The 17,938-nt window shown below is 47.9% G+C and overlaps 1 pseudogene; it reads left to right on the top strand.

Annotated features, from left to right (window-relative positions):
- Nucleotides 1-11,574: 11,574 nt before the first annotated feature.
- On the top strand, nt 11,575-15,230 carry LOC103293839 (solute carrier family 45 member 3-like; annotated as a pseudogene).
- The last annotated feature ends 2,708 nt before the right edge of the window (nt 15,231-17,938 follow it).

The raw sequence follows: 17,938 nt of genomic DNA, 5'->3' as shown, positions 1-17,938 counted from the left end.
TCTTCTTCTTCTTCTTCTTCTTCTTCTTCTTCTTTAATTAAATCTTTGTTGTTGAAAGTATTATATATGTTCCCTATTTTCTCCCATTGGTCCCTCATAGCCCGGCCATGTCCCCCACCCCAGGCCTTCACCACCCTATTGTCTGTATCCATGAGTTATGCATATATCCATACAAGTTCCTTGGTTGAAGTTGTCCCATCTATCCACTTATTTCATAATACTATCCAGGTCCCTCCTTCTTTTTACTTCTGCATAGTATTCCATGGTATAAATGTACCACAGCTTTTTTATCCACTCTTCTACTGATGGGCACTTACTTGGACTGTTTCCAGATCTTAGCTATTGTAAATTGTGCTGCTATGAACATAGGTGTGCATACATTCTTTCTGATTGGTGTTTTGGGTTTCTTAGGATATATTCCTAGGAGTGGGATCACTGGGTCAAATGGCAGTTCCATATTTAATTTTTTGAGGAAACTCCATACTGTTTTTCATAATAGCTGCACCAGTCTGCATTCCCACCAGCAGTGCACTAGGGTTCCCTTTTCTCCGCATCTTCACCAGCACTTGTCATTTGTTGAGTTGTTGATGGTACGCCATTCTGACAGGTGTGAGATGATACCTCATTGCTGTTTTAATTTGCACCTCTTTGATGATCAGTGACTTTGAGCATTTTTTCATATGCCTCTTGGCTTCTGTATGTTTGCTTTGGAGAAGTGTCTATTTTTTGGAGAAGTGACCCATTTTTTAATTGGATTGTCTTCCTTTTGTTAACTTGTATGAGTTCCTTATATATTTTGGATGTTAACCCTTTATCAGATATGTCATTGTCAAATATGTTCTCCAATACAGTGGGCTCACTTTTCATTTTGTTGATGGTTTCTTTTGCTGTGCAGAAGTTTTTATTTTGATGTAGTCCCGTTTATTTATTTTCTCCTTAGTTTCCTTTGCCCTAGGAGATGTATCCATAAACATATTGCTACAAGAGATGTTTGAGATTTTGCTGCCTATGGTTTCTTCTAGGATTTTTATGGTTTCACAGCTTACATTTAAGGCTTTTATTCATTTTGAGTTTATTCTTGTGTATGGTGTAAGTTGGTAGTTTAGTTTCATTTTTTTTGCATGTATCTTTCCAATTTTTCCAACACCATTTATTGAAGAGACTGTCTTGACTCCATTTTATGTTCTTGCCTCCTTTGTCAAATATTAATTGAGAGTAATGGCTTGGGTCCATTTCTGGGGTCTCTGCTGTTTCATTGGTCTACGTGCCTGTTCTTGTGCCAGTGCCAGGGTTGTTTTTTGATTACAGTGGCTTTGGAGTATAGCTTGATATTTGAAATTGTGAATCCTCCAACTTTGTTCTTTTTTCTCAACATTGCTGCTGCTATTTAGGGTCTTTTTGGGTTCCATATAAATTTTTGGCATATCTTTTCTAGTTCTGTGAAATATGCTGTTGGAATTTTAATAGGGATTGCATTGAACCTGTAGATTGCTATGGGTAGTATGGACATTTTAATGATGTTAATTTTACCAATCTGTGAACACGGTATATTCTTCCATTTGTTTATATCTTCCTCTATCTCTTTCTTCAACACCCTGTAGTTTTCTGAGTATAAGACTTTTACCTCCTTGATTAAGTTTATTTCTAAGTATCTTAATTTTTGTTGTTGCAGTGGTATATAGGATTGTTTGTTTAGTTTCTCTTTCTGGGAATTCATTATTGATTATAAAAAGAACATTGATTTCTGAGTATTAGTTTTATATCCTGCTACATTGTCGAATTCCTTTATTAAATCTAGTAGTTTTTGATGGAATGTTTAGGGTTTTCTTTGTACAATATCATGTCATCTGCAAATGAGAGTTTTACTTCCTCATTTCCAATTTGGATGCCTTTTATTTCTTCTTTGTGTCTGATCACTATGGCTAGGACTTCCAGTACTATGTTGAATAAGAGTGGTGAAAAAGCAGACATCCCTGTCTTGTTCCTTTTCTTAGGGGAAATGCTTTTAGTTCTGCGCATAGAAACTAAATATGATGTTCACAGTAGTTTTGTCATGTATGGCCTTTATCATGTTGAGATATGATCCCTCTTTCCTACTTTGCTGAGAGGTGTTTTTTTTTAAATAAAAATGGGCATTGTATTTTGTCAAATGCTTTTTCTGCATCTATTGATATGATCAGGTGATTTTCGTATTTCAGTTTGTTTCTGTGATGTATCATGTTTATTGATTTGTGAATATTGTACCAGCCTTGTATCCCTGGAATAAATCCCACTTGGTCATGGTGTATGATCTTTTTAATATATTTCTGGATGCGATTTGCTAATATTTTGTTGAGGATTTTAGCATCTATGTTCATCAGGGATATTGGCCTGTAGTTCTCTTTCTTTGTAGTATTCTTATCTGGTTTTGGAATTAGGATAATGCTGGCCTCATAAAAAGTGCTTGGAGGTGTTCCCTCCTCTTGGATTTTTGGAATCATTTGAGGAGGATAGGTGTTAGTTGTTGTTTCCAGGTTTGGTAAAACTGCACTGTGAAGCTGTCTGGACCAGGACTGTTGTTTGCCAGGAGTTTTTTTATTACTACTTCTATTTTGTCATTTGTTATTGGCCTATTCAAGTTTTCTGATTCTTCCTGATTTCGTTTTGAAAGATTGTATTTTTAAAGGAATTTTTCCATTTCATCTACATTGTCCAGCTTGTTGGCATATTGTTGTTCATAGTATTTTCTTACAATCCTTTGTATTTCTGTGGTGTCAGTTGTTACTTCACTGCTTTTCTTTCTGATTTTATTTATTTGGGTCCTCTCTCTTTGTTTCTTGATGAGTCTGGCCAGTAGTTCATCAATCTTATTTATCTTTTCAAAGAACCAACTCTTGATTTCATTGATTTTTTTGTATTTTTTTTTTTAGCCTCTAATTTATTTCTCTTCTAATCTTTATTATTTCCTTCCTTCTATTTACTCTGGGCTTTTCTTTTTGTTATCCTTTTAACTATTTAAGTTGTAGGATTAAATAGTTTATTATAAATTTTTCTTGGTTTTTTGAGGTAGGCCTATAGTGCTATGAACTTTTCTCTCAGGACTGCTTTTGCTGTGTCCCAGAGATTTTGAGTTGTGGTGTGTCCATTTTCATTTGTTTCTAGAAAATTTTTTATTTCTTTCTTGATCTCCAAACCCAGTGGTCGGCAAACTCATTAGTCAACAGAGCGGCAAACCGCGGCTCGCGAGCTGCATGTGGCTCGCAAACCGCAGTTTGCCGACCACTGTCCTAACCCATTCATTGTTTATTAATGTGCTATTTTGCCTCCATGTTTATGAGTGTTTTTGAGTGGTATTGCTGCAGTTGATTTATAATTTCATTCCATTGTGATCTGAGAAATTGCTTGATATGATTTCAATTTTCTTGAATTTGTAGAGACTTGTTTTGTGTCCTAACATGTGGTCTATCTTTGAGAATGACCCAAGTGCACTTGAGAAGAATGTATATTCTGCAGCTTTGGGGTGAAATGTTCTATAAATATCAATTAAATCCATCTGATCTAGTGTATTGTTTAGAGTCTCTATTTCCTTGTTATTTTTTGTCTGGAAGATGTATCCAATGAAGTCAGCAGGGTGTTAAAGTCCCATACTATGACTGTATTACTGTCAATTTTTCCCTTAAAGTCCTCTAGAAGTTTCCTTATACATTTAGATGCTCCTATACATTTGGGTGCATATATGTTTACCAGAGTTATTGCCTCTTGTTGGATTGTTACCTTTAGTATTATGTAGTGACCTTTATTGTCTTTTGTAATGGCCTTCATTTTGAAGTCTATTTTGTCAGATATGAATATTGTTAACCCAGCTTATTTTTTTAAAATATATTTTATTGTTTTTTACAGAGAGGAAGGGAGAGGGATGGAGAGTTAGAAACATCGATGAGAGAGAAACATCGATCAGCTGCCTCCTGCACACCTCCCACTGGGGATGTGCCCGCAATCAAGGTACATGCCCTTGACCGGAATCGAACCTGGGACCTTTCAGTCCACAGGCCGACGCTCTATCCACTGAGCCAAACTGGTTAGGACTATCCCAGCTTATTTTTGTTTCCATTTGCATGGCAAATTTTTTTTCATCCCTTCACTCTCATCCTCTGTGAGTCTTTTATTCTGAGGTGGGTCTCTTATAGACAACATATAGTTGGGTCATGTTTTCTTATCCATTTAGCTACCCTGTCTTTTGATTGGACCATTTAATCCATTTACATTTAAGGTTATTATTGATAAGTACTTATTTATTGCCATTTTAATTCTGTATGCCTAGGTTTCTCTCTATATATATTTATTCTTCTTATTACAGCAGTCCCTTTAGCTTTTCTTGCAGTCCTGGTTTGGTGGTGATAAACTCTTTTAGCCTGTTTTGTCTGGGAAGCTCTTTATTTCACCATCTATTTTGAATTATGGATATAGTAATCTTGTTTTCAGATCCTTGCTTTTTATTACCTTGAATACTTCATGCCATTCCCTTCTGGCCTGTAGAGTTTCTGATGAGAAATCAGCTGAGAGCCTTATGGGAGCTCCTTTTTATGTAACAAATTGCTTTTCTCTAGCTGCCTTTAACCCTTTGCACTCGCTTGCTTTTTTCTCGATTCCTTTATTCTACTCGGGATTTACTTTTTTAAATACCCCAGATTTTACAAAGCACGGCAGTAGAATAAAAAACTGGAGTTTCTTTTCATACAAACTTATTTATTTGAATTTTTTTATATTTCAAATTATTGATACATTCAATACAATTCGACATACAAGCTGCTACCGATGCTAACCATGTCGAGTCACACTCGACATCCGAGTGCAAAAGGTTAAGATTCTCTCTTTGTCTTTAATTTTTGGCATTTAAATTATGATGTGTCTGGGCATGGGCCTGTTTGGGCTCTTCTTGCTTGGGATTCTCTGTGCCTCTTGAATTTGTATGACTTTTTACTTCCAGGTTAGGGAAGTTTTTTGCCACTATTTCTTCAAACACATTCTCTATCCCTTGCTCACTTTCTTCCCCTTCTGGCACACCAATTATGTGAATATTGTTACTTTTCATGTTGTACTACATCTCCCTTAAGCTGTCTTTCTGTTGTTTCTTTTTATTCTCTGATAGAGTGATGTTTTTTGTACCCTGTCTTCTAATTCACTGATCCAATCCTTGGCTTCCACTAATCTTTGGTATATTCCTTCCACTATGCTCTTTATTAGTGCCATGTCATTCTTCATAGTTACTATATCTTTTCTCATGCTGTTGAGCATCTTTGCCATTATTCTAACTCTATGTCTGATAAATTTTCTTATTTCCATTTCATTTATCTCTCCTTCTGGATAATTCTCTTGTTCTTTCCATTGGGCCTTGTTTCTTTGTCTCCCAGTTTTGGCTGCCTGATTGGGTTTGTGTCTGTGTTTTAGGTAGATATCCTTTGACTCCCAATCTCTAGTGCAGAACAATGTCAGATGCTGTTTGCTACTGGCCCTGAGTGCCCTGTTTGGAGCTATCAGCAATCCACAGCTTGTGGCTCCCTCTGCTGGGACTTGGGGAAAGGACCAAGATGTGTACCAGGGTCTGCTTTTTCTAGCCCTATTCCCAAGATTATATTAGGCAAAGACTCAAAGCCTCCAGAGACCTGCCTCTGCTGTAGTCCCATTGACACTCAGAATTGAATAGCCTCAGGCTATCGACCACAGGGTAGGGTGAGAGGTCTTCCAATAGGGTGGGACAACTGCCTTCCTCCCAGGCAAAAACCATCTGGATAGCAAAGTTTTGCCACCAGAGAAAGATTTTCTCCACAGAATGAGGGAGTGGCTCAGCACAGGAAACGAGGGTGGCTGCCCTCCAAACTCTAACCCCAGACCCCCCAATCATGGCTTCTGCTCACACAGTTCCAGTCCACTCTGCCCTCCCTCTGCCAGAGCCCAAGATGAGTGGCTGCATATCAAATTTTGTGAATTGGCCTTTTAACAGGGTGCCTGCATTTCCATTCACCTCTTGCTTGCAGACAACAACCCTGCTGCTTTTCACAGCCAGATGTTATGTGTGCACCTTTCTCAGTTCTGGTGCTCTGGGATGGGGAGCCCGGATTGGGGTTTAGTAAGACCCCAGAGTTCTCAGTGGGAAGACCCATGGCTGAGATATCCATCCAGAACTTTATCTGCTGACTATGGGAGCCCAGCCAGCCCTCTCGTGCTTCTGCACTGCCTACCAGTCTCTATGTGGTCTCCACTTTGCATCCCTGGTTATCAGGGTTCTCTCCAGCTAGTCTTCAGTTGGTTTTTCGGAGTGGTTCTTCTTTATTTTAGTTGTATTTCCAGTTTGGTCCTGGGAGCATGTCAGTGTAGCTTCCACTTACAGTGTAACCACCATTTTGGAATCTCGGTTTTAGGCTTCTTTAGGATGAGTCTAAAGTAGCCTTTATCTAGGACAGTGGTCGGCAAACTGCGGCTCGTGAGCCACACGCTGCTCGCTAGCTGCGGTTTGCCGCTCTGTTGACTAATGAGTTTGCCGACCACTGCCTTAGGGAAAAACACTTAAAAAACATTTTAATAATGTACTAATGTATTTAACCTGAAGTCAAAACTTCTGGATAAGGGTAATGCCTTACGCAGTGGTCGGCAAACTCATTAGTCAACAGAGCGGCAAACCGCGGCTCACGAGCCCCATGTGGCTCGTGAGCCGCAGTTTGCTGACCACTGATCTAGGACATGATCCTTCTTCCCAAAGCCTAACTTTTCTGGTTTCTCAGCTTAATGCTGAGATAATATGTGCTGTGCCAATAAGATTTCTCTGCTTTGGCTGGAAGGGACTCTTGGCACTGGGCGACCTCTAGTATTTCCATTCTGCCAGCAACCAATATCTTACAAGGTTGAGACTGTACCTATACAATCCAGTTCTTGACCAAACACCAATAGGAAACTTCTGTTATGGGTTAAATTGTGTTCCCCCTTCAATATATTTTGAAGTATTAATCCCCAATACTTCAAAATATGACCTTTATATGGAAATTGGGTCTTTATAATAAAATTAGGTCATTCAGCTAACCTAAACCAGTATAACTTGTGTCCTTACAAACAGGGAAAATTGGACCCAAACACATGTACACAGAGAGAAAGCCATGTGAAGATGAAGGGAGAGATCAAGGTGATACATCTACAAGCAAAGGAATGTCAAAGATTGACAGCAAACCACCAAATGCCAGGGAAGAGGCATGGAACAGATTCTTCCTCCCAGCTCTCAAAACAAACCAACCCTGCTGATACCTTGATCTCAGACTTCCAGCCTCCAGAACTGTGACAGAATATACTTCTGTTATTTAAGCCACCCAGTTTGTGGTACTTCGCTACAGCAGCCCTAGAAAATGAATGTACGTCCACATAGGCTTTTGGGGTCCCCACTATATGACTCCCTCCTCCCTGCAGCCAACCCCATGAGTTCCATTTGCTTTCATAGCTCCAAACTCTGGTCTTTGTTTTCTCAGCTCAGTGGGATTGCTGGACTCTTCCTGGGCTCCACCTACCTATGCTGTAATCGGGAAGCTGTCTTCAGCGAGTGAATGCTGCACTTGCTTTATGTGTTTCCTTCTCTCGGAGACTGCAGTGCACCGCCTGTGGTCCCATACCCAGAAACAGCTGTGTCATACTCTTTGTTCAGGTTTACAGTTGTTTATGGTGAAAGGCAATCCCAGTCTTTGTTACTCCACAATGGCCATAAATGACATTTCTGTTCTAAAATCTTTCTTTGAAGTAATCCTCTCAATAACTCTGTGAGGACAGCTTATTATCCACATGAGTCCCAGATAAAAAATGGAGGCCATAAATAAATAACTTTTCCAAAGACATATCTATAAGTGGTGGAGCTATATTTCGAATGTAGGCAGTTTGGCTGGAGAGTCTATGCTCCTAAACTTTAACATATTACCTTACATAATAGGTGCTCAATGAATGCATTTTGAATAATTAAATAGACACTGTCTCTTATACCTTTGTTGGCCATTTACCTTCTGTTCCACTCACTCAGGAAAATCCCAACATCGCATCAATCCATTATCTTCACCTCTCCTGCACTCAGACTTTTAACATGCTGGAGAAAACCACACTTCCAGGGAGAAGTTATCTGGGCCTTTGAAAATACCTAATAATTCTGTATTTTCCTAGTCTTTGCATTCCATTTGCTGTTGGTTCTCACCTCAAATCTCAAATACCTCTTCCTCCCTACTCATTATTTTCAGGAAAAAACACAATTGCCAGCTGTGATCTCTCAGCTTCCTACTCATTCCTATAAATTTGACGTGTATTGGCACCCAGCCTTCTCACAAATAGTTGTTTCTCTATCGAAGGCTCGCCCACTGTTAGCTGCTGCCCAATGTCTTTCTTCTCTTTCACAGCCGAGCCTTGGGAAGTTTCTACATCTGTCTGCACTCCCTCACAACCCTCACCTGCAGCTCACTCCATCACCCAATCTGGCTTCTGTAGGCGTTATTTCACTCACTCACTAATGTGGCTTCTAGCTTCACTAATTTCATCCTCATGCTTTCTTTAAATGCGTTTGTTATTCTTTGTTAACTTCTTGATTTGGATGCTTAATACATTTTTTCTATTTATTAATATAAGCACTTAAGATCATGAATTCTCTGCTTTATTTGTGCCTTATAGATTCTTAACTATGGGATTTTTTTCTATAGATTTTTAAATTTTGTTTTGTTTTCCTCATTGATACAAAAGTGTTTAAGAGGTAATTTAAAATTTCTGAGTAGCAGTCTTTTGTTTTCTGGTTTTGTAATTAATATCTATTATATTGCTTTCTGTTCAAAGTATGCTATTTTATATGATTTTTACTTTGGGGATGTTTTATAATTTCTATGTGGTTTTATATACAGTCAATTTTTTGATATCCCATGAATAGCTTTTTTTTCTTAGTCTTTTTTTGTTAATCCTCACCTGAAGATATTTTTCCATTGATTTTTAGAGAGTGTGGAAGGGAGGAGGAGAGACAGAGAGAAACGTTGAGGTGAGAGAGACACATCAATTGGTTCCCTCCTTCCCGGGGCTGGCCGCGGATCAAGTACATACCCTTGACCAGAATTGAACCCGTGACTGTTTAGTTATCCAGAACCTACACACCACACACCTACATGCACACATGGGCAAACTCACTCATCAATTGTGCCAGGCCTCAGTTTCCCCATCTGAAACTGAGGCCAAACCAGCTAGGGCCCTATGAATAGCTTTTAAAAAGCCATTACTTTTGGCCGTGTCCACAGGTGTTGAAAGGAAGGAGGCTCGGGGCTGCTAGCGGTCACCTTTCCCCGGAGGAAGCCCACCTGGGAGTAAAGTCACATCCAAGAGGAGCCGAACTGGAGGTGAAGCCAAGGCACCATCTGGGCCCCTGGATCCAGCCACGCCTGAAGGCGGTCATGCCTTCGGACTTCCCAGTGTTTGCTCTGAGCTGGGCTTCTGTCATGCACCGGGGGGCAGAGCCAGCCTGTGCTCACCTTCACCTCCCCTCCGCCTCCTCCATGACAGATGTCCTGTGGTTGGTTTTTGTTTCTGATCACAGAGTTCAATATATAAATTAACCAAGTTTATATTATTAATTACATTCTTATTCCTTCTCCATTTTTATTTATTTAGGCAGATGTGAGCATAAAAAATAATGTGAGATGGACAAATATGGGGCCACCCAAAGAGGGGGAACGTTCCCCCAGTGTCCTGCAGTAACCTGCCTGAATAAACATGTATATACTAGAGGCCCGATGCACGAAATTTGTGCAAGAGTTGGCCTTCCTTCCCCCGGCTGCCAGCACTGGCTTCCCTCTGGCACCTGAGACCCGGGTTTCCCTCCAGCCACTGGCAGGCACTGGGGACCCAGGCTTCCCTCTCAGCCCTGGCTTCGTCTGGAAGGTTGTCCAGAAGGACCAGTCTAGTTAGCATATTACACTTTTATTATTATAGATATATATGTATTTTTTTCCATAACATTTTGGACAAGATTTAGTATATTGACTCAAGTTTAAAAACAAAGAGTGTGACTGGAAATGTTTGCAGAGGCTAGTGTACCAGTGCTGATGTGGGGGCTGTGCACGCGGGAGAGGAAGTATGCATTCTGGGGCCTGGAGCTTCCCTGGCTGAGCTATGCCAATGTGCACAGATATTTAGTGACACCATGTAGAGAGGCAAAAAAAAGCAAAAATTTTAAATGTATATTTTTTCTTATTGCCCTTTCCTTACCCCCCAAATCATCACTTCCTGTTCCTGAACCACCTGTTATGGGGAACTCTAAGCCATGTGCAGCGCCATCTCCCCTTCTACCATGGATGCTGCCAGGCCCCTCCGCCCTTGCTGTGACAGACAACTCCAGCTACAAGTGTCTGGTGTTCTTAGCTTCCCCGGCTCCCACTTTGCTTATCCTCATGCTCAGACAGTGCCTCCTGCTGGTAAAAGTCGGATGTGAGTCTATGCTTCAGAGTCCTTGGTCTCTGTGAAGGCGGGGACTAGAGGGAAGGGACTGGGCCAGTGTCTCCAGGGGAGCAATTTGGACGGGTTCACCAGAGGCCAGCTGCGTGTGGCCAGCAACTTCAGTCTTCCCCGGCCCCCAAGGCAGTGTGTGTGGGTGCTTGTGGGTGTGTGCATGTAGATGTGTGGGTGTGGGTGCATGTGGGTGTGTGCATGTAGGTGTGTGGATGTGGATGTGTGCATATGGGTATGTGCATGTAGGTGTGTGTGTGTGTGTGTGTGTGTGTGCATGTGGGTGTGTGCATGTAGGTGTGTGATGTGGGTGCGTGTGTGTGTGCATGTGGGTATGTGCATGTCGGTGTGTGGGTGTGGTGCATGTGTGTGGGTGCATGCATGTGGGTGTGTGCATGTAGATGTGTGTGAGTGTGTGCATGTGGGTGTGTGCATGTAGGTGTGTGGGTGTGGTGCATGTGTGTGGGTGTGTGCATGTAGGTGTGTGGGTGTGGTGTATGCCTGTGGGTGTGTGCATGTAGGTGTGTGGGTATGGTGCATGCGTGTGGGTGTGTGCATGTAGGTGTGTGTGTGTGTGCATGTGGGTGTGTGCATGTAGGTGTGTGGGTGTGGTGCATGCGTGTGGGTGTGTGCATGTAGGTGTGTGGTGTGAGTGTGGGTGTGTGCATGTGGATACTTAGGTGTGCTCTGCACCGTGAATGTGTGGGCTGGAGGCGTTCTGGATAACAAGGGTTTTGGATAACAAGGTCTGCCTGACATGAAGTAGTTAACATTCTCCCCGCTCTTAGAAATGTACATTTTCAAAACATAAAACCATAATAAATGTTTGAATATTTTAAAAAATTAACCTACTGAGGAAAATGAATAGAGAAAGCGATTTGCTTCATGTTTTCCACGATTGTTGCTGCTCCTTCCCTCTCACCCATGGACACTCATGAATTAAGTTTTGTTTTTATTTCTCTCCTCCAGCCCAGAAACAAGCCTGTTCATTTTTTCTTCCTTCTCCTCTGGCGCCTGCGTGGGGAATCCCTTCTTGCATGATTGGTTGCAGACAGCCTGTGTGGGTGTTGCTGCATATAGTAGGCACTGGGACCGCCCATGACTTCAGTGGTTGCTAGGAAACAGAAGAAGCCTGTGCGGCTCCCTGAGAACAGGCTAGGGAGTGTGAGACGCAGCCTGTCCTTACTGTCAGCGCAGCACGGAGCGGAGCCACGAGTGTGGCGCTCTCCGGCCCGGGCACCCTGAGCGGTGGGAGCGGGGTTCCTTTGCTCCCCAGCGAAGCGTGGAAAAGGGGCTGTGAGAGAGATACAGGTCCGGAGGTTGAGTGAAGCGGATGTCCCAACACTTGTTAGGCAGTGATTTTACAATTAACCAGATTATACAATGTCATCTCAGTAGGTGCCAGCAGCCGGGCAAATGCCAGCCCCCCTGCCTGTCACCAAGTGGGCCACCCTCCAGCCTGCTCTGCCCGCCGTCCTGGTGAAGGAAGACTAAGTGGCTGAGATTTGATGTCCCCACCCGTTGGAATGGGACTAGAGACAGAAATTCAGTTCGGTTGGAGAACGAGTGTTTCCTGCACACTCGGCCCACAGCATCTGCAGCTCCGGCTCAGAGCTCCTGTGAGTTCTAGACTTGTGTCCGAGGCAGATCTCTCAGCCTCCCTCCCAACGTGCTCAAAATGAAACGCCTGTTTCTCATCTTCTCATCCCCTCACCCCACAACTAAAACCCGTTCTTGTCTTCCCTACTTTAGTACATAGTGTCAACATCCAGTTGTTTAGGGCAGATTCTAGGATCGTGTGTTGGGTGGGGGCAGGGTGTAGTTCAGAAACACTGAAGATTAAAAGCCAACTAAGTGCCTGGCCGGTGTTGCTCAGTGGTTGCGCGTCCACCTTTGAACCAGGAGGTCGCAGTTCTATTCCTTTCAGGGCACATGCCCAGGTTGCGGGCTCAATCCCCAATAGGGGGCATGCGGGAGGCAGCTGATCGATGATCCTCTCTCATCATTGATGTTTCTATCTCTCTCTCCCTCTCCCTTCCTCTCTTTGAAAGCGATAAAAACATATATTTAATTTTTTTTTTTACCTGGGGATTTAAAATCTGCCAGCTGACGCGCACGAGGGCAGGAGGAAGCCAAGTCGACCGTGTTGGCCCGGGTGACAGCCACTTGCCGCAGCCAGGATCTGAGTGCTATGTCCCCACCCAGGCACTCCCTGGCGGCAGGCCTTTAGCCTGGGCTGAGAAGCCGGCCTGCACGGTGGGCTGGCAGGAGTGGGCTCCTGGCTGAGTCCTCGCAGTCTGTGGCAGCCAGGAGAGGCCTGGCGTCTGGAGTGGGGCTGGGATGAGGCAGTTCTGGAGTGAGTGACCGGGTCGGAGTCCTACCCGCCTGGCCCACCACGGTCCAGAGAATGTGGGGGAGCCACATTCTGCAGCATCGGGAAGCCTCCTGCTGGTCAACCTGCTGACCTTTGGCCTGGAGGTGTGTCTGGCCGCAGGATCACCTACGTGCCACCCCTGCTGCTGGAAGAGGGGGTAGGAGAGAAGGTCATGACCATGGTGCTGGGTGGGTCACCACCTCCTCCTGTTCCAGATCCATGCCACCTGGGCATAGGGCAGCAGTGCCTCTGCCCAGAGAGCCGCTTGGAGGGAGAGGTGGCTGTCTGCTGGGGACAGGGGCGACCCTGGGCTGAGCGGGTCCTAAGAGGAAGAAAAGGGTACAGGGACATGCTCTGGTCCCCACCATACCCCTGGCCCTGCATCCCGACTGGCTCCTAGGAGACAGTGCAGGAATGGCCCTTCCCCTTTGGCTGGCCCTGTCTAATGTCTATCTATCGCCTCTAACGCTTGCAGCCAGCCTTGGCAGCACCTACTCCACAGAGGGGATAACGGAGGTCTGTGAGTGGGCTGAACTAGGCAGCTGCACACTAGCTACTGGGCGGCAGGGTCAGGCTCTCCAGCCAGGGCTCCTGCTTACCTGTGGGTCAGGGCTGGGCTCTTGGCTGCAGATGAATTCTGCGAAAGCCACAGAGCAAGTGGCAGCCTCGGGCGACTCCCAGGAGGAGGGGCTCTGCCAGGATGACAGGCTCTGGGTCAGACAGCCTGTCGCAGCCCTGCCCGTTGCCCTCCTAGCCCTATGCCTGGACACGAGTGTCACTCATCAGTCGCTCCATGCCTCAGTTTCCCCGTCTGAAAAAGGGGCGTTAGTGATCCCAGCTGTGAGGAGTCAATTAGAGTCCCTGAGTACTCAGCACAGTGCCCAGGACAGGAGCGGTCCTCCCTGTGAGAGAATCACGGTCATTTCCATCCTTCCCACGGAGGATGGTTCCCCTGCCCCTGCCCCGTCAGGGCCCCAGCCTCTGGCTCACACTACTTGCCCTTCTTGCAGGCATCGGTCCAGGGCTGGGCCTGGTCTCAGTCCCACTCCTAGGCTCAGCCAGGGACCACTGCGTGGGCGCTATGGTCTCCGGAGGCCCTTCATCTGGGCCCTGTCCCTGGGCGTCCTGCTGAGCCTCTTCCTCATCCCGAGGGCCAGCGGGCTGGCGGGGCTGCTGTGCCCGGACACCCGGCCCCTGGGGTTGGCACTGCTGACCCTGGGCGTGGGGCTGCTGGACGCCTGCGGCCAGGTGTGCGTCCCTCCTCCGGAGGCCCTGCTCTCTGACCTCTTCCGGGACCCTGACCACCGTCACCAGGCCTTCTCGCCTGTGCTTTCATGACCAGCCTCGGGGGCTGCCTGGGCTGCCTGGGCTTCCTCCTGCCTGCCATTGACTGGGACGCCAGTGCCCTGGCCCCTGCATCGGCCCCAGGAAGAGTGTCTCTGTGGCCTGCTCATTCTCATCTCCTCACTGGCGTGGCAGCTGCGCCGTCTGTGGCTGAGGAGGCAGCTATGGGCCCAGCCGCGCCAGCGGAAGGGCTATCGGTCCCTCTAGGCCACCCACTGCTGCCCGTGTGGCGCCCGCCTGGCTTTCCGGAACCTGGCACCCCGTTTCCCCAGCTGCACCAGCTCGGCTGCCACGTGCCGCATGCCCTGCGCCGACTCTTTGTGGCCGAGCTGTGAGCTGGGTGGCATTCATGACCTTCACGCTGTTTTACGCAAACTTTGTGGGTGAGGGGCTGTACCGGGTGTGCCCAGGGCTGAGCCAGGCGCCGAGGCCGGGAGACACTGCGATGCAGGAGTCCAGGTGGGAGCCCGTGCCGTGGGCCACCTCCCTGCTCTTCCCTCTGGCCATGGAGCAGCCGGGGCAGCAGGTCTGCACCCGGGCAGTCTATCCGGCGGTGCGGTGGCTGGCGCCTCGTGCCTGTAGTGTGACTTGTGACCGCCTCAGCATCACTGAGCTCACCTCTCTGCCCGCAGATCCTGCCCCACGTGCCAGCCTCCCTCTGCCACCAGGAGAAGCAGGTGTTCCTGCCATGTGCTGAGGAGATGCTGGAGGGGGTGCCAGTGATGGCAGCCGGCGACCAGCTTCCCGCTGGGCCCCAAGGCCGGGTCTCCTCCTCCCAGTGGACATGTGGGTGCTGGAGGCAGCGGCCTGCTCCCCTCTGCACATCGCCATCCTGACAGTGCCTTCCTGCTGCCCCAGGTGGCCCCCTGCCTGGGCTCCATCATCCAGCTCAGCCAGTCCGTCCCTGCCTGTATGGGGTCAGCCTCAGCCCTGGGTCTGACCGCCGTTTACTTTGCTACCCGTGTAGTATTTGACAAGAGCGGCTTGGCCGGATACTCAGTGTAGAGTACTTCCCACCCACCGAGGGAGGGCCTGCCTCACAGGTCCCAGCTCCCCCTGTTCCAGGCTCCATAGAGCTGTGCTGCTGGCTGCCCAGTTTCCACTGCTGCCCAAGTGGTGTGGCTCTCTGCTGCCACCTCATGGCGGTAACGTGCATAGCTGCACAGAGAGGGCTTCCTTCCTACCTCTCCTGTCTTCAGGGCTGTGGCTGAGTCCGAATGGGGGCCAAGTCTGGACTAACAGGGAGAGAAGGGCGGGGCGCTTGACTAGCACTGAGCACTGGAATTCAGGGCTCAGGCGGGATCACCCAGGCTCAGGGGTAAGAGCTGGTGTGCTGATCAAGACATACCAAGAGAAGGTACTTGGGGAGCTGGGTAATTCAGCCTCTAGGGCTCCCCTCTCCAAGCCCCCCTTCCCTGTAGGCTCCCCCAGTGTTGCTCTAGTGTGAAACTCCCCCACAGGATTTGAAAGTACGGGGGCAGATTTCTGAGGGGAGAGGGGACGCTGCCTGGCCCACAGCACTGCCTTCCGCAGATTCCCCAGCCCCGTTTCACCAGTACACGGCTTTTTGCCCCGTGTCTCCATCACAGGGACACGGGCCTTTAAGCATGTCTAGGAGGTGACATCCCCACCGACTGGGTCCCCTGAGGTGGCCAGACTCTCCTTTCCTGGGGTGATTGGTCTGGCCCCCTAACTGCCTAACCCAGAAACTCTGCTCACCCCAACTCCTCTTACCCAAAGCTGGGTGAAGGCGGAGGCTGGGCTTCAGGTCTCAGCAGCCTCCCCGGGCTCCCCTCCTCCTGCCCCGCCTGCCCTGCCCCCCTCCCCGCTGCTTGCTTTAGGGCTGGGCTGATGAAGGAGCTGCTGACCCCCCCGCCTTTCCCCACTGGCTTCACAGCCTCTCTTTGGGGCTATTTCGGGACCAGAAGCAGCCAGTGTGGCTCCCGGAAGCTCTAACTGCCTCAGCCCCCAGGGCGTATCTGTGCTGGGGGATCTGGCACAGACTCTCAGGAGCCCTAGGCTAAGGGGGGCATATCTCCTGGGTGGGGGTGGGGGGTGGGGGGGGTTAGTTCCATTTGCAATAATGTCATGTATTTATTTAGCGGAGTAAATATTTTATACTGTATGCGAGCAATCAGAGTATAATTAAAGGCTTCTTACATATTTTTTAAAACTAAAAATAAGTAAAAATTAGGCATGCTTTCTAAATAGTTGTGAAACCACTGTAGAGGGGGATGCAGTACAGTGGAGCAGAAGAAACTAGAAACCCTTCTATACAAGCCAACACCCCCCCCCCCGGGTCCCCCCCAGAAGCCGGGGCAGGGGTGGGGGCAGAGGCTGGTGACTGCTGCTGGGAGGACCTGGGGAGGGGGTGGGAGGAGGCAGTGTGGCCGAGGTGAATGGCCAAGGGGAGGCAGGCTCAGGAAGCGGCTTTCCTTGGCTGGTCTTCACCCGAGTGTCTGTGTCTGAGGCCGGGGCATGGCTGAGCCTGCGACCATCGGGAAGGGCCCGGGAACCAGACCCCTTGCTCCTTCGGGCAGAGCTTCCTGCTCTCCAGGCTCCTCGGGAATCCATGGGCCCGCCCTCCATCAGGTGGACTCTGCCCCACAGCCTACCTGGGCCACTTCGAGTCGGGCCAGAATCCCTTGGGTGATGAATTCCTGCAAAGTACGACAACATCACTCTTAAATCAGACCCTGGGGTGGGGGTGGGGTGGCCAGACGACTGACAGGCACTTTGGACGTTGGGAGTGTGTTGAGCCACCTGATAGCAGGTGCACGGGGGACCCCCTCAAAGTGCCTGAGGTCAAGATTGTCTCCTGCCAGAGAGTTAAGAGCTGGGGTCTCTGAAGGTCGGGCGGGCCAGTCTCCCGTGTCCCCAGCAAAAGAAGCTGCAAGGGCGTCAGGACGTGTAGGAAGCTTTGGTCCAAAGTCAGGGTGGCCTCTCTTCTTTGGCCTGACGCCTCCCCCCCCACCCCATCCCCATGGCTCACTGCGGGTGGGGTGGCTCTCAGATTTGCCTCCAGGGAAACTAGTGCTAGGCAGGCTGGACCGTAAAAATCAAATAATGGGTATGTTTCCATGATTTTCACAGGAGAATACAACCCAATAGCTAGAATGTCCCATTAAAAGGTTCTGCTATCACATTTTCTTAAACTCTTGATGTCAACCTCAATTTGTCTGCCAGCAGACCCTGCAGATACACAACAAACACGGACCATGTAGCAGCAGACCCCAGAACCAGAGGAGCGGGCAGAGCCGGCAGCTGGGCAGGACCCCTGGGCCCCATTTCCTCCCATCGCTGTCCTGCTGTTCACCTTGGAAGCCCCTTGCCAGGGTCCAAACCCTACGGGTATTTTGTGCCAACCCAGTTTCTCCCTGGCTGGAGAGAAGGCAAGACAGGAGGGGAGACCACACACACTGAGCAGGCCCTACATTTCCACTGCGGCCCCACACTGCCAAGCAAGTTCCCTGAAGTATTTCTCAAGAGGTATTTGCTGATTGATCTTTGGAGCGTTACAGGTGGCCTCAGCGGGCCACAGTGCACTTCAGGGGAAAGTGCTTGGAATAGGGCAGTGGTCGGCAAACCGCGGCTCGCGAGCCACATGTAGCTCTTTGGCCCCTTGAGTGTGGCTCTTCCACAAAATACCATGTGCGGGCGCGCATGTACAGTGCGATTGAAACTTCGGGGCCCATGCGCAGAAGTCGGTTTTCGGCCTGGGCGAGTCTATTTTGAAGAAGTGGC

This window comes from Eptesicus fuscus, chromosome 13, assembly GCF_027574615.1.
Source record: "Eptesicus fuscus isolate TK198812 chromosome 13, DD_ASM_mEF_20220401, whole genome shotgun sequence".
Classification (NCBI taxonomy): domain Eukaryota; kingdom Metazoa; phylum Chordata; class Mammalia; order Chiroptera; family Vespertilionidae; genus Eptesicus; species Eptesicus fuscus.
Note: the sequence above shows the minus strand (reverse complement) of the source record. Positions and strands in the feature narration are given on the sequence as shown.